This window comes from Bos taurus, chromosome 2, assembly GCF_002263795.3.
Source record: "Bos taurus isolate L1 Dominette 01449 registration number 42190680 breed Hereford chromosome 2, ARS-UCD2.0, whole genome shotgun sequence".
Lineage (NCBI taxonomy): Eukaryota > Metazoa > Chordata > Mammalia > Artiodactyla > Bovidae > Bos > Bos taurus.
In genome coordinates this window covers 8,898,585-8,915,590 of record NC_037329.1, presented here as the reverse complement: position 1 = coordinate 8,915,590, position 17,006 = coordinate 8,898,585, and the positions used below count along the sequence as shown (strand labels likewise).

The 17,006-nt window shown below is 35.9% G+C and overlaps 1 protein-coding gene across 2 annotated transcripts in view; it reads right to left on the bottom strand.

Annotated features, from left to right (window-relative positions):
* Positions 1 to 17,006, bottom strand: part of CALCRL (calcitonin receptor like receptor) — a 128,721-nt gene that overhangs the window by 104,853 nt on the left and 6,862 nt on the right.

Here is a 17,006-nt window from a genome sequence, read left to right as displayed (position 1 = left end):
GGATGGTGCCTGTTGTTCAAGATCTTAGCACTAGGAAGAAGTGGATGTCCTCAAATATTCAGGAGAAAAGTTGTTCCTGGAGGAAAGGGTAGCTTGGTCAATGATTCTGAAAATGGAATGACATGACTAGTTCAAGCATATAAAAAAAGCCAACATGATCAAACTGAAATGAATCAGGGGGAAAGAGTGACACAGATCTTGTCAAAGGAAGCTAGAGACTAGACCATGTCAGTAATGAGATTTAGAACTCCTTAAATATAGGGTATTACTAACAAGTGAGACTCATCCACTGCCAAACTAAGAGTTAACATATATAAATGTAGTTTACATGTCTCTTTTCAGACTCAAAATAATGTTTAAGGCAAGATATACCTTGATTTGCATTTACACAGTACTATTTGAACTTCTTTAAATACTTTAAAGTACTATTTGGGCTCCCCTTGTAGTTCAGTCAGTAAAGAATCTGCCTGCAGTGCAGGAGACCCAGGTTTGATCCCTGGGTCGGGAAGATCCCCTGGAGAAGGAAATGGCAACCCACTGCAGTATCCTTGCCTGGAAAATCTCATGGACAGAAGAGCCTGGTGGGCTGCAGTCCATGGGGTTGCAGAGTCAGGCATGACTGGGCAACTAACACTTACTTACTTACTTACTTACTTGTTTGAACTTATAGTACTTTAAGATGTCAAATTTGCATTTGCAAATTTTTATCTCCATTAATTTATATTGAGAGGGGTTTTTTTTAAATAAACTTGTTCTTATGAATCATCAATTTGCTGCTACTTCCAACAATAATTTCTGAATTATTGTAAAGGATTTTCATGAAGTCACTAGGGATCCTTGCATGAAAACCCAAAAGCATAAGAAGCTTATGTTAAAAGCAATCTCTGTAATAAAATCTTTTATATAAATAAAAAAAATTTGCATTAGTTTGTAAATTTTTATACCCTCACATACTTTAATAATTTATAATATATTATAAATGGTCTAGCATATATTGTCATTAGGATAGTGACCATATTAAAGAGATGTGTAGTTTTACATAAACAGACACTCTGCATATAGTTAAAATTTGGATTTTCTACTAGCTATTTTGGAAAAAATAACAAAAAGTCTTGTCAGTCTCAGACTTTACTGGCATTCATATGGAATTCACAAGGTTCAAAGTTGAAGTTTATTTTGCGTACTTTCCCAACTTGCTAGAAAATACCACTAGAAATAGACACGACCATTGGGTTTTGTTGTTTTTTTTTTCTGCATGGTTCTAGACATTTCATTTTTAACCCCAACTGAAAATGCTGTGAAAGAATATTTCCATCCTTTTGGTGATAAGCTTTAGTAGAAATCAAAAATGTCAACAATTACTTCGGACTACCAGTGAATATATTGATGAGATCATTTTGGTTAGTGAACATATTGCATATATTAATAAAATATAATGTATATGTCAACATGGTATTCCACTTTCCTCTGAAAATATCAGCATCTGCTGTACCAAAAAATACAAAGAAAATATTATAAAGCCTTAATTAAAATGATAAAGATACCTAGAAAATTCAAAAGAAAGTTAATCTTGTGCAAGCAGCACCAGACTGAAATGTTTAGACAATGAAATAAAAATCAACTAAACCTTAGAAACACAGTAAATAAATGAATTACATAAGAATGTTGGATAAACCTTCTTGAAGTACTGTTGCCATGGTGAAGCACAACAATGAAGTTAAAAGAACAAATACACAAACCTAAGTGTATTTATTAAGAGGAAATCAGAAACTTGAAGAAATATATTAGTTAAATTCAGCCAATGGGTACAAAGGCAATCAAGTGGTTTCCAAAATGAGGAATTACATGAAGACACAAACTGCAATGCCTTCTAGGATAACTTTATGTTTAAGTAATTTTACAACAGTAGAAAGAGAGATATGACCTCTTTCCGAGACTTGTAAGCACCATGAATGATTTAAAACAGTTAAAAGATTATTTTAAAAAACCACATAATACATGTCCTGATATATTTGTTATAATTCATAGAATGCATAACATCAACAGTGAATCATACAGTATTTTTTAAAAATTATTTATTTCTGATTGGAGGATAATTGTTTTACAATATTGTTCTGCTTTCTGCCATACATCAACATGAATCACCAGTAGGTATACAAATGTCCCTTCCTTTTTTAATCTCCCTCCCACCTCCTACCCCATCCCACCTCTCTAGGTGTCACAGAGCACAGGATTTTGAGTGGGTATGATCTGCCAATATAGGTTAATTGATTCTAACAAATGTATAACTTTCATGGGGGATATGAGTAATAGAGGAGGGGGTAGGAAGAGGGTTAGGTGGAAAATCTTTTATCTTCTACTCAGCTTTTATAGGAATCTAAAACAGCTCTGAAAAATAAAGTCTTTTTTCTAAAAAGCACACACACATCTGAATGGAATTATTCCCTTACCTCCTATTTTTAAAGAAGATATGTATTTGATGGGATTTTTGAATTAAAGGAATGGAAATTTGGAAGTATGATTCTAGGTATTATTAATCTATGTTCTTAGTCATGATGAGAAATGCCGCTCATCCATACCCAGCTTTAAAGCAATAAAAATTTCCCTGGATCCCCTAACCAAAAAGTCCTTTCCTCAAAAACATATAAGCAACAAGTGGTTTTACCATAATTCTACATCCAGTCGCTGCTACCCAATTAGAAACAAATGTTTCGGAGGAAAATTTTAATTTGTTTTACATGCAAATTTGCTGTGATTCATAATTAGGGCAATGCAAATTAAAACCACAATGAGATACTATGTTACTCCCACTAAGCTGGCAAAAATTTAAAAAAGTTTGACATTAACACAAAGTATTGGAAAGGATGTGATGCAATGGGAACCTCACACATGGTTGGGAGAATAAATTGGTATAAGAATTGCTGCTGCTGCTGCTGCTAAGTCGCTTCAGTCGTGTCCGACTCTGTACGACCCCATTGACGGCAGCCCACGAGGCTCCCCGGTCCCTGGGATTCTCCAGGCAAGAACACTGGAGTGGGTTGCCATTTCCTTCTCCAATGCAGGAAAGTGAAAAGTGAAAGGAAGTCGCTGAGTTTTGTCCAACTCTTAGCGACCCCATGGACTGCGGCCCACCAGGCTCCTCCGTCCATGGGATTTTCCAGGCAAGAGTGCTGGAGTGGGGTGCCATTGCCTTCTAGGATCCTTAAATCCTACTCATAAATGTATTCCCTAAAGAAACTCAGACATGTGTATCAAGGAAATATGTTAAAAAATGTTCATTGCCTCACTGTTTGTAATAGCAAAATTGTAGAAGCAATCCAAATGTTGTCAGCAGAAAAAAGATAAATGCATTGTGCATTCATACCAAGGAACACTGTACCAGTGAAAAGAACCACAATTACACACATTAATACAGATGCATCTTCAGAACATAATGCTGAATGAGAAGCAAGTCTCCAAAGACTATATTCAGAAGGATTCCACTCTCATAAAAGTAAAACTAAAAACACAGAACTAAATAATACATTGCTTAGAAATACAGATGATTATGGTCAAGCCATAAAGTAAAGCAAGAGAATGACTCGTACAAGTTTAGGCTAATGGCTAACTTCTGGGCACACACATGTGACTTAATTAGTGACAAATATGATGGACAGGATGGGTTCTGGGTATACAGGAATTTATTTATTTAAACAGTGCATTTTAATAATCTTTTATATGCATGAAAATTTTAAAATATAAAAAGGTTTTATAGGACAATGTGCAGAGTGTGATTCCTTACTATGGAATCAAGAACTTGTTATAGATCTGTGGATCAAAATATATAAAAACGCAATGTATTTCAGATAGGTCTTGGAGGTAGGGTGGGAGATGGAGATGACTCACACAGCACTGATCAATTTTAAAGTTTACTTCCTTTTGTCAGAATATTGTTGAGATCAGACCCCTTTTAAGATGTAATAGCTAAGTCATAATATATGCACAATTTAAACACTTTGTAAATTTTACAAATGTGATTTAGGAGTGTCAAAGAATTCTCTTTGACTTTAGGTTAGTTTCTTAGCTATATGGGAGAATTTTGAAAGACCAATGATGAACAACCTGTGAATCTGTGTGTATATTTGTATTTGTGTGTGTGTATACTACCCCTTGAGGCTAGTGAAAAAAGAAAGGATGAGTAAAGTTGTACTTTGGATTATTACTAAGTTTCTAAGACTTTTAAGTTATAATGATTCAGACATGGAAAATGTGCACCTCAAATCACAAAACTAATAATTCTCTAAGCAAGAATGAGAAGGGAAAGCAATAAGTATCTTGTTATATATGTGTAGTGCAGTGTGAATTTATACTTATTCTTTCATTGGTTAGAGAATCACTTGATTTAAACACATGCCTTGTTCACCCTAATTTTATTATAAATTTGCACTCAATCATATTATCATTTCTTATTCTCACAAAATCCAAAGTAAAGAGAAAGCAGTTTTCAGAGCATGCAGGACTCATTTCAGCATCACCTTCCTCTGTATGTTGAGCCACCTCAGATTGATTTGGTAGACTTGGAATGAGCTGAGAGATGCGCAGTTAACCAAACCAGGTCTGCTGTTTTAAACATGGTATGATTGCTGATGCTGCTGCTAAGTTGCTTCAGTCGTGTCCGACTCTGTGCAACCCCAGAGACGGCAGACCACCAGGCTCCCCCATCCCTGGGATTCTCTGGGCAAGGGAGCTGAATTTCTGGGCTGCCTTTTGAGAAGCTATCCTAGACAGACTAAGATGTCCCAGTGGGTCAGACTCTATGAACCCTTCACTTTTAAAAAGTAGAATCCTGAACAATTAGGCCCAACTTTTAGAACATGATTACCACTGGGGAGTGGTATTTGCTTCTCACAACTTCTTCATGAATACCTGTCACCTCTTATCAGAGGAGTAAGAGCTTAACACTCAATCCCATTCTTCAAACAAAAAGGCAGTTAAATTTTCCCATCCAACATGTTATACCAAACAGCTAGAAGGATTTGCATACTAAATTTTTGTCCACGGTCATGTATCCAGAGTATCTCCACCTCTTAATTGATGCGGTTCAGTGCTGGATTTTTATTTCCTAAACTTTCTGGCAAATAATATGTCTTATCAAACCAATTTATCTTCTTTTAGAGCCTCTCGTTTTATCTTCTCTCTCTTTTCCTCTCTTTATTCTGTTTACTCCCCTTCTCTTTTTCTGCTTTCTTTTACTGACAAATCACACCCCTCACTCTGGCTTTATATCACTTTTTTGACTCAGTAAGCAATGATACCTAAGTTAATTACATTTTTACAGATACATATAGATAGATAGATAGATATAGATATTTGGTCTCTAGATGAGAATTCTTCTGAATCTTTTCTGTTCTCCTGAGTAGTTCCTAACTCTAATCTTGTTTCTTTCATTTATGGTTTCATCAACTTCTGGTTGAATCTCAAAAGCTTTCACCTTGCCATTTGCCCAGATGCTGTGACCAGATCTGACCTGGTTTTACTTCAAGGAATAAAAGTTTAGGGTTTGTGTACTTTTTAAATTATATGTTTAAATATATACAATTAAAAAATATGATCCATGTAAACAAGGAGAGCACATCCACTCCTTTAGAAACAAGTGAGGTGAGGACCTAGTAAGAGGAATTAAAATAGAAATAATTAAAGGATTGCTAATAACATTTGCTTGTGGGAAACATCGTGGATTACCAAACTGATTTACAGTCATATTCCATGCTGTAGGTTAGCAAGCTATGCCTCTAGAAAAGACACTTAACAGAGTCAAGGAGATCCAGCATATGTAAGAGCTGAAGAACTGCTAAAACTGAAAATGAATTTTTGGCCTGTATCCTTAAATCCAGTATGCAATAAAGAGTCAATAATAATAATTGGAGAAATTATTTTAAGTTGATAGCAATTTTTTTAGACTTAATTTAGTATTAGACAACTATTCAGGCTTCAAAACAGCTTTTTCATTCTACAAGCAGCACTTTATTAGAAAAGGGTCTCAGGAATACATGGTACCTCTGCTGAATCTAAATGAGAGTAAACAAATATTTTGGCATTGCCTTTTGCTGAACAGGACTACTGGGAGTACCCATTTTTCATTGTAGGGCATGATTCTAGCTTGAGAAAGTGTGGTGTCTCTGCTCACTGTGAGAAATCACTTATTTTTGCACTCCAATTTTATGTGCCAAGTACCTGAACTGAAAATTCTATTATTATTCTATTATTATGTAAAGTTTAACTGCCCTTTCTACCATTTCATCAAGCCCTTCTTGATTAGTAAATTGTCACATTTTGGTCTTTTAAAAATTATTTTTGGTTTCAGCTTTTATTATTATTATTGTTTATTTTAAGCTACTTTGGAAAAAGAAAATATATTGTAGAATATTGGATTGTCACATTATATATGGGGCTTCCCTCATGGCTCAGACGGTAAAGAATCTGCCTGTCATGCAGGAGACCACATTATATGTAAACATATCATATATATGTAAACATATATACACACATATATATAAACATATCAGAATGAATATAGAATAATTCTAAAACAAAATACAATTTTTGTTAGGCCATTATTATTATTTATGCTTTATAATAGTAACTTTGTTATAAGTTGGTGTTTGTATGCTCAATTGTGACTGCCTCTTTGCAACCCCATGGACTGTAGCCCACCAGTTTCCTCTGTCCATAGGACTTCCCAGGCAAGAAAACAGGAGTGAGTTGCCATTTTCTTCTCCAGAGGATCCTCCTGACTGAGGGATGGAACCCAAGTCTCTTGTGCCTCCTGCATTGGCAAGTGGATTCTTTACCTCTGCACCACCTGGGAAATCCCTTTGATAACACCGCATTAAAGCCAGAAAGATGCTTGCTCCTTGGAAGAAAAGCTATGACAAACCTAGATAGCATTTTAAAAAGCAGAGAAATTACTTTGCTGATGAAGATCCATATAGTCAAAGCTATGGTTTTTCCAGTAGTCATGTATGGATATGAGAGCTGGACAATAAAGGCAGAGCACTGAAGAACTGATGCCTTCCAACCATGGTGGTGGAGTAGTCTTGAGAGTCCCTTGGACAACAAGGAGATCAAACAAGTCAACCCTAAAGGAAATCAACCCTGAATATTCATTGGAGGAGGCTTTCCTGGTGGCTTAGATGGTAAAGAATCTGCTTGCAATGCAGAATACCTGGGTTCAATCTCTGGGTTGGGAAGAGTCGCTGGTGAAGGGAATGGCCACCTACTCCAGTAGTTTTGCCTGGAGAATCCCATGGACAGAGGAGCCTAGCAGGCTATACATAGTCCATGGGGTCACAAAGAGCTGGACACAACAGAGCTACTAACACAACATTCATTGGAAGGATTGATGTTGAAGCTCCAATATTTTGGCTACCTAATGCGAAGGGTTGACTCATTGGAAAAGACCTTGATGCTGAGAAAGATTGAAGGCAGGAGAAGGGGACAACAGAGGATGAGACGGCTGGATGATATCATTGACTTAATAGCCGTGAGTTTAAGCAAACTCCAGCAAATAGTAAAGGACAGGGAAGCCTGGAATGCTGCAGTCCCTGGGGTCACAAAGAGTCAGATATAACTGAGTGACTGAACAACAACAAAAGTTAGAAATTTCAAAAAGACTTAAAGAACCCATTTCATAGCTTACTTTTATGTTTTGAGCAATACTCCTTTGAGTACATAGAGTTGTTTCATATAAACTAGTACGCGGTTTAAAATCCAGTCATACAAGATATGTTGAAGAACAGTAAAATTACAGCCTTGACAAGTGTAAATAGTCGTTCAGTCATATCTGACTCTTTGTGACCCCATGGACTGTAACCCACCAGGCTCCTCTATTCATAGAATTTCTCAGGCAAGAATACCGGAGTCGGTTGCCATTTCCTTCTCCAGAGGATCTTCCTGCCCCAGGAATCGAACTCAGGCCTCCTGCATCATAAGTAGATTCTATACCATCTGAGCCACCAAGGAAGTCACGGCCTTGACACATTCATATAAAATGTGTATATATACACATACTTTTTTTTTCTGAATACTATGGACATAAACCTTCGGAGAATCTAAATAGAAAGGAATTGTTAAAATTTATGACTTAGCAAGATATATTTTGTGAAAATTTATCATGAGCTTTCAAACAAATCATGATTCTATTTCGTGACAATTATATATTTTAATTTATAAAATAGTCCTTTGGCTTTAAGTTTAGAAAACTTGCAGAACTATACAATGATGAAAGGGCTCTGACACTTGGCACTCTTTTTAGAATTATCTTTAAATATTTATAAATCAATACTTAAAAGCTTGAGAAATTACAGATATAGAAATATGTAACTCATCAATTATTATAGAGATGTGTAATTTTTTGACAATCAAACAGGATTTGTATTCTACCCTATATGCTTTTTTATAAGATTAATTTACTTTCTTTCAATGTCACCACTAAGTGTTCTTTTTCTCCTTCTATAGACATTTTAGTGCTATTGTCCAAAAAGGCAACAAGCAATGGAGGAAGACTTTTGTTGGGAGGCAACAGTGGGCAAGTCTGCCAGTTTCAACAAGAAATTCTGCCAATTTCAGCCATTGTTTGGCCATTTAGGGAAATGCTTCAACATTCTGTATTAAAACACTGAGCAGCCTTCTCATTTTCCCCAGTTTGAAAGGTCACGCCTTGGAATTCAGTGAAACCTGAACAGTAAATACATTACCGAAAGCATCTTTATTCATTTATCTGTCTTTATAATGACAGTAAAGGGGTAAATATTAGGTTGACCTAAGAATAATAAGACAGTAATTAGTTTCTGAATATTTTCTCTTTGGCAATAGGTAGTGACTAACGTCTTCAGAATTTCAGCTCTGATACCTGTTGTGTACTGCACACAAAATCACAGAGTCACTATCCAGTTTTCTGTGGAAACTGGTAGAAAGAAACATTGATTCATTTAATCATTTATTCAACAGTTTTTAAGCACCTACTAATGTAGACACTTATCTAGGTGCTAGGTATCAGTGGGGAAGAAAAAAATAGAAGTGCAGTACTTGTAGAGCTTAGGGGTTAGTGTCATGGACAGAACATAAATAATAACAGAAAATATGTAAATTATAATAGATGGTTTGGCCAGATGATTGACTTTATAGTAAAAAAGCAAGGGCATGCTAAAACAGGTAAAGATGAGCAATAGGGTTGTAGTGGTGAGCAGTGTTGTAGTGTCAGTCACTCACTCCTGTCCAACTCTTTGGGAACCCATGGATTGTAGCCCACAGGCTCCAGTGTCCGTGGGATTCTTCAGGCAGAAATACTGGAATGAGTTGCCTTGCCCTCCTCCAGGGGATCTTCCAGACAGAGGGATTGAATCCCAGTCTCCTATATTGTAGGCAGATTCTTTACCATCTGAGCCACTGGGGAAGGGGTGTAGGTATAGGTGTAGGTTTATTTTAAATAGTGATTAGCTTAAGCCCCAAAGAACAGCTTTTATCTGAGCAAAGACTACAGGGAGGAGACAGACTTAGGCATATGGATATCTGAGGGAAAAGTGTTCTATGCTCCATAAAAGAAACTCAGATAAAATTTAATCTTATCTTAAATAATGTGTTGACCTTCCCTTAAACTTACACCAGTTGATATCAGAAGTACTAGCAAAGAAATCAACTTGTTTGGAGGTAAAGGACTCAATCAAAGAAAGAAGAGCTACTAAAATACAGACTCTAGGAACTATAGGCCCAGAAGTAAGAACAATTAGTGTTTTGTTTTGTTTTCATATTCTGGTGCTATAATGATGCATAAGTGATGAAGAGTAGAGAAAAGGAGACATAATAAACATTAATAGAAAGTTACTCAATTAATTCATTTAAATAAGTATTCCTTCATTAATTTTTATTATAATTTTATATCAATAAAGTAATATGATACACAATGATCTTCGTTTTATTTATTGGCCACACTATGTGGCTTACAGGATCTTAGTTCCCCAGCCAGTGATTGAATCTGTGCCCCCTACATTGAAAGTACAGTGTCTTAACCCCTGGACTGCCAGGGAAGTCCCTGATCTTTGTTTTTTTACCACAAATGTTAATTCCAAAGAGTTATTCAAATTGGAATTGATATACTGTGATAGCTCTCCAGACAGAAAAGCTTACATATTGCATTTACAGACTATTTCCCTCACATGATAATAAAATTATGCAACTATGTGTGGAATAAAAAAGGACAAGTGTGTGGGAAAAATGATTTAATGGTTTTGAGTAATTAGGAGCAGGGTGTTGTCTCAGTGTAAAAATCTAACTTTTTTTTTTTAAGAGCATATGCTATTTCAAGACCTACATCATAGTTACACTTAATGAAATCCTCTGAGGACACACTGAGCTGGAATCTCTTGCTTCTAAGTTTGGATCCCATAAACTAAATTTATTTATCTTATTCTGGCTTCTAGCATCAGAAACTACATGCAACATTGAAAGGTTTGAACATGTAGTCTTTTATGGTCTGTATGGTACTATAACTGAGAAAATTGAGATTTTGTAGCCTTAAATACATAATCTTTTATGGTACCAGACTTGAGACAGTTGAGAATTTTGTGAACTGTGAGCTTTCAGGGTTAATCTGAAAATTTACATAATAGTGAATTTTTGGATGTTTGACTTTCACAAAAACTCTAGTACAAGCTCTTTGATTTTGGTATATTTATTTTGAAAGAAGTAGGATGGAATCTGCTTCGTTAAATATGGAAAAATATTAATTTTATTATCAAAAGAGTAAGAATTCTAATCAATTTTGAACTGATAACATGGAACGCAATATGGGAAATCCTTTTGGAAACTGTATAATTAAGGAAGTTAATTCATGTGAAGAATTCAATTAATTAAAATATTAAACAATATTTAGGAAAATTATTTTATGGATTTCACCCTTGCCAGTTTGCTCTAGACCTTAAATCTTGTTTATATCTCATTTGAAGAACTTCCTAATCAAATTAGTGAGCCCATACATTCTTCAAAGCTTTATTCTTAATGATATCACTTTCTTTAACCACATTCTTTTTAGCCTAAAAAAATGAACAATTTCTGTTACACAACCATGATAGTTTGGGTGGATTTAGATGCAAAGAAACCTTTCTGTTAAAATTTAAAATGCCGAAGTTACATCAGAGCAGTAAGAAAATATTTCAGAATATCAAAACACATACAATTGTGAGCCGAGAAGAATCCATTAGATTATCCCTTATTTCAGGGTTTTTTTCTTCTAATCTATAATCCAAGGTTTCTTAAATATAATGAATATATGCAGAGTCAGAATTATATAAGTCTGACTCATAGATATATGTCAGAAAATATCTGACTCATCAGCTTTTATCATTTTAGAAAACAGCCTAGTTAAAGCATCGGTCCGGATCTTGGGACAAGATGAAAAATGGAGTGACAGCCAGCAGTATAGATTAAGAGTTAATAGGTTCTTCAGTCAGTGCTGTCTTACACTGTGCTGAGGCGGAGCTGATGTTGTCCAGACCTGGGTCTTGTCTTGCTCACCTTTAACCTCTAACATAGGGCCTGGCATATCATGGATGCTTGCAAAACTGAAGATCATGCTGTTTAAGCATGCTATTATAATAGCACCCTTAATAGCAATAATGGCACAGTCACTGAGTTAAACCACAGCTATCCTCTGACCAGATTAAATTCTGGTGTGAACAGAAATTTCCCCAAATAAAATATATGTCAGTGAGAACATATTTTAACTTGATAAGAGGAAGAGCAATCTGGGAAGGTCCTATGGGTATGTTCTTTTTTCTTAAAATGTGGAAACTTTATATCATGTCATATCTCTTTAATGTCCCCCATTCAGTCATATCTGACTTTTTGCGACCCCATGGACTGCAGCCTACCAGGTTCCTCTGTCCATGGAATTTTCCAGGCAAGAGTACTGGAGTGGGTTGCTATTTCCTTCTTCAGTTTATAATAAAAAATATTTTAATATTATAATAATATGTATTATATTTACTTTAAATATATCCTCAACATACATTTAAACCACACCAGACTGCCCCTATCATCCCTCTAGAGAAATCCCTGAATAACTAGAGAATATGTGCCATTCTAATGGCTGGATGGCATTAAGATGTCAGTTCTTGTCAATTTAACTAGCAAATTCACTATAGTTCCAGTTATTATTCCAGAAGGAATTTTCGAAGAACTTTCCAAATATAAAAATCTAAATCATTATGGAGAAAAAAGAGCAAATATAGATGAATCCCCCTAAGTAGTCATTATGGTTATTTTATGTGTTAATTTGGCTAGGCTATGGTGCCCAGTTGTTTGATCAAACAACTAATCGCAGCTAATCTAGATGTTGCTGTGAAGCTATTTTGTAGATATGATTAACATCTACCATCAGTCAAATTTAAGTAAAGCAGATGACCTTTGATAATGTATGTGATAAAGCCTTCCAATCATTTGAAAGCTTTAAGAGTAAATATTGAGGTTTCCTAAAGAAGAAAAAAATTTTCTTCAAGGTTTTTTCCCATGCTTGTCTTGACCATCTGCGGCCAGAAAGTAGCTGCTGAGTATTTGGTTTCGAGAAGGGTGAGGATAGGCAGGTGCAGGTGTGGGTATAGAAACAGTGAAAGGAAAAGGGAGAGAAGACAGAAAATCACCAATTGCAGATTCTACTGCTGTGTAGTTTTTCCCAGAGCAGTTTTTCATGCAGCATTGTGCTCTAGTTGATGAAAATAATCTTATAGGCCATTTGTTTCTCATTTTTTAAGTTTGTAGGTACTTATAAATGTATCTGAGGTATATGAAAAATATATACATATAATTTACTTCATTCTAGAAGAAAAGTTGTCACTTGAATTAATTAGCAAATTTCATAAATGAGATCCAAAACTCTTACTAGATCCATCAAAAAGGGAGGTCCCTTGAAACTCACGCAGCTATATGCAAAATGTGAGCCTCTATGACATTTATCTTATGAATATAGATTAGTTGGTTTTGTACAGGAGAAAGAGTTTGTAGTTTTCATTATATTCTCAATGCGGGTCATATATCATATAATATTCAAAAACAGAATAAATTATTTTAAACTAAAACGTAAATGAATGTTAACAATCTTATTGTACAGGTATTCTTTCATCATGTTTCTGAAATATAATACATAAGATAATGTAAGTGGGTACCATTAGACAGTAATAAAAGGCCCTTCAATAAAGACATTTTTTTAAAAATAAAATCACCACCAGAAACTTGGAGTTCTACAAATGACGTTTAACTTGATCATTCTAAATGTTCTTTAAATTTTGAGTTTCTACAGCTTCTATAAGTAGTCAAAACTAAAAACTTCTTGACAGACGTCTAACGTACCATATTTCACAAAGTCCACATGAGTAACATGATTAAATTTATTTGTATTATCTTAAGTTAGAGGAAACTGAGTTTGGATCTGGTGGATCATTATTGTTATTCAACTTTGTGCAACATTTGTAATAAGAGAGATCTAATACACACAAGTGCAACAAAATAGTTAGGATTCAGAATCACAGTAGACATACGTAAAAACCAGAGCTTTGTCAATGATGGCCATTTGATTTTGGGAAAACCGTTTACTTCATTGAACTTCATATGTAAAAGAAAGAAAAAAACAATAATTTCTATATAATATACATTTAAAATTATTAGCATGAAGATACCTTTTAAGTGCTCAAACTTTGTAGAAATGGTGGTTAGCAATGTCACTTTTATTAGGTTCTGGCATATATTATATGATTACAAAAGTGTGATTAGTCGAAAAACATTACAAATCACTCTTGATCACTCTCCCTGACCTATGAAGGGGCTGTATTCTAACTCTCTGTATGTTGATTGAAATAAGTTTTTGCAAAGACACAAGTTATGTCCTCAATTATTTCCTCTTGTTCACAGAAAATTTATGATGAGTACTAAAATGTGTTAAATACCTACTAAGTGCCAAGGGCTGTGCTAAACATTTTCAATGAATTGTTTATTGGATTCCTAACAAAACCTTATAAAGCAGTGTGATTATCACTTCCATTTGACACAAAAGGGAATTAAGTAGTGGTGAAGTTTGGGTTCATACGTGAGTAACCTAAACCCAAAGTCCATCACACTTCACATCTGTAATGTGGCTCATATTTTAACTGATATTATAGCTTTTTATTTTTTTGCAACTGATAAAGGTGGCAAATAAAAATTAAAAAAACTTAAAAATTAAACTCATGGAGTAACCTGGAAAGCTAAGGTTATTTACTCCATCACTGTTTTGAAAGAATTTCAATGCACTCTACACTTAATGTGGGTTGACATTGGCCTGCTGTAGGGTCAGGGGTACTGAGTGTGGCAGTGCTTGCATGGGATTTTTTGAAGAAGGTCTTCATTATCTTCATTACCTCCACCATAGTTTGGCCTCAGGACAAACAACAGGGAGGGAACACAGTTGTTGCCCATCAACAAAAAATAAGATTAAAGATTTATGGAGCATGGCCCCACCCATCAGAACAAGACCCAGTTTCCCCCTCAGTCAGTCTCTGCCATCAGGAAGCTTCCATAAGTCTCTTATCCTTCTCCATTAGAGGGCAGACAAAATGAAAACCACAATCACAGAAATCTAACCAACTTATCACATGGATCCTAGCCTTGTCTAACTCAATGAAACTATGAGCCATGCCGTGTAGGGCCATCCAAGATGGACAGGTCATGATGGAGAGTTCTGACAAAACATGGTCCAGTGGAGAAGGGAATGCAAACTACTTCCGTATTCTTGCCTTGAGAACCCCATGAACAGCATGAAAAGGCAAAAAGACAGGACACTGAAAGATGAACTCCCTAGGCCGGTAGGTATCCAATATGCTATGGGAGTTCAGTGGAGAAATAACTCCAGGAAGAATGAAGAGACAAAGCCACAGCCAAAACAACACTCCAGCTGTGGATGTGACTGGTGATAGAAGCAAGATCCGATGCTAAGAGCAATATTGCATAGGAACCTGGAATATTAGGTCCGTGAATCAAGGCAAATTGGAAGTGGTCAAACAGGAGACAGAAGAGTGAACACTGACATTTTAGGAATCAGTGTACTAAAATGGACTGGAATGGGTGAATTTAACTCAGATGACCATTAGATCTACTAGGGTGGGCAGGAATCCCTTAGAAGAAATGGAGTAGCCATCATAGTTAACAAAAGAGTCTGAAATGCAGTACTTGGATGCAATCTCAAAAATAACAGAATTATCTCTGTTCATTTCCAAGACAAACCATTCAATATCATGGTAATCCAAGTCTATGCCCCAACCAGTAATGCTGAAGAAGCTGAGTTGAATGGTTCTATGAAGACCTACAAAACCTTTTAGAACTAACACCCCAAAAAGATGTCCTTTTCATTATAGGGGACTGGAATGCCAAAGTAGGAAGTAAAGAAATACCTGGAATAACAGGCGAATTTGGCCATGGAGTACAGAATGAAGCAGGGCAAAGGCTAATAGAGTTTTGCCAAGAGAACGTACTGGTTATAGTAAATACCCTCTTCCAACAACACAAGGGAAGATTCTACACATGGAATGACCAGATGGTCAACTCCGAAATCAGATCGATTATATTCTTTGCAGCCAAAGATGGAGAAGCTCTATACAGTCAGCAAAACCAAGACCGGAAGCTGACTATGGCTCAGATCATGAACTCCTTATTGCCAAATTCAGACTGAAATTGAAGAAAGTGAAGAAAACCACTAGACCATTCATGTATGACCTAAATAAAATTCCTTATGATTATACAATGGAAGTAAGAAATAGATTTAAGGGACTAGATCTGATAGAGTACCTGATGAACTATGGACGGAGGTTTATGACTTTGTACAGGACACAGGAATAAAGACCATCCCCATGGAAAAGAAAGGCAAAAAGCAAAATGGCTGTCTGAGGAGGCCTTACAAATAGCGGTGAAAAGAAGAGACGCAAAAAGCAAAGGAGAAAAGGAAAGATATACCCATTGAATGCAGAGTTCCAGAGAATAGCAAGGAGAGATAAGAAAGCCTTCCTCAGCAATCAACGCAAAGAAATAGAGGAAAACAAATGAAAAGGAAAGACTAGAGGTCTCTTCAAGAAAATTAGAGATAGCAAGGGAACATTACATGCAAAGATGGGCTCAATAAAGGACAGAAATGGTATCGACCCAACAGAAGCAGAAAATATTAAGAAGAGGTGGCAAGAATACACAGAACTGTGCAAAAAAGATCTTCACAATCAGATATTCACTATGGTGTGATCACTCACCTAGAGGCAGGAATCTTGGAACGTGAAGTCAAGCGGGCCTTAGAAAGCATCTCTATGAACAAAGCTAGTGGAGGTGATGGAATTCCAGTTGAGGTATTTCAAATCCTAAAAGATGCTGCTGTGAAAGTGCTGCACTCAATACGTCAGCAAATTTGGAAAACTCAGCAGTGGCCACAGGACTGGAAAAGACCAGTTTTCACTCCAATCCCAAAGAAAGGCAATGCCAAAGAATGCTCAAACTACCGCACAATTGCACTCATCTCACACGCTAGTAAAGTAATGCTCAAAATTCTCCAAGCCAGGCTTCAGCAATACGTGAACCGTGAACTACCAGATGTTCAATCTGGTTTTAGAAAAGGCAGAGGAACCAGAAATCAAATTGCCAACATTCACTGAATCATCAAAAAAGCAAGAGAGTTCCAGAAAAGCATCTATTTCTACTTTATTGATTATGCCAAAGCCTTTGACTGTGTGGATCACAATACTGTGGAAAATTCTGAAAGAGATGGGAATACCAGACCACCTGATCTGCCTCTTGACAAACCTATATGCAGGTGAACAAGCAACAGTTAGAACTCGACATGGAAAAATAGACTGATTCCACATTGGGAAAGGAGTCCTTCAAGGCTGTATATTGTCACCCTGCTTATTTAGCTTATAAGTAGAGTACATCATGAGAATGAATCAGAAGCTGGAATTAAGATTGCC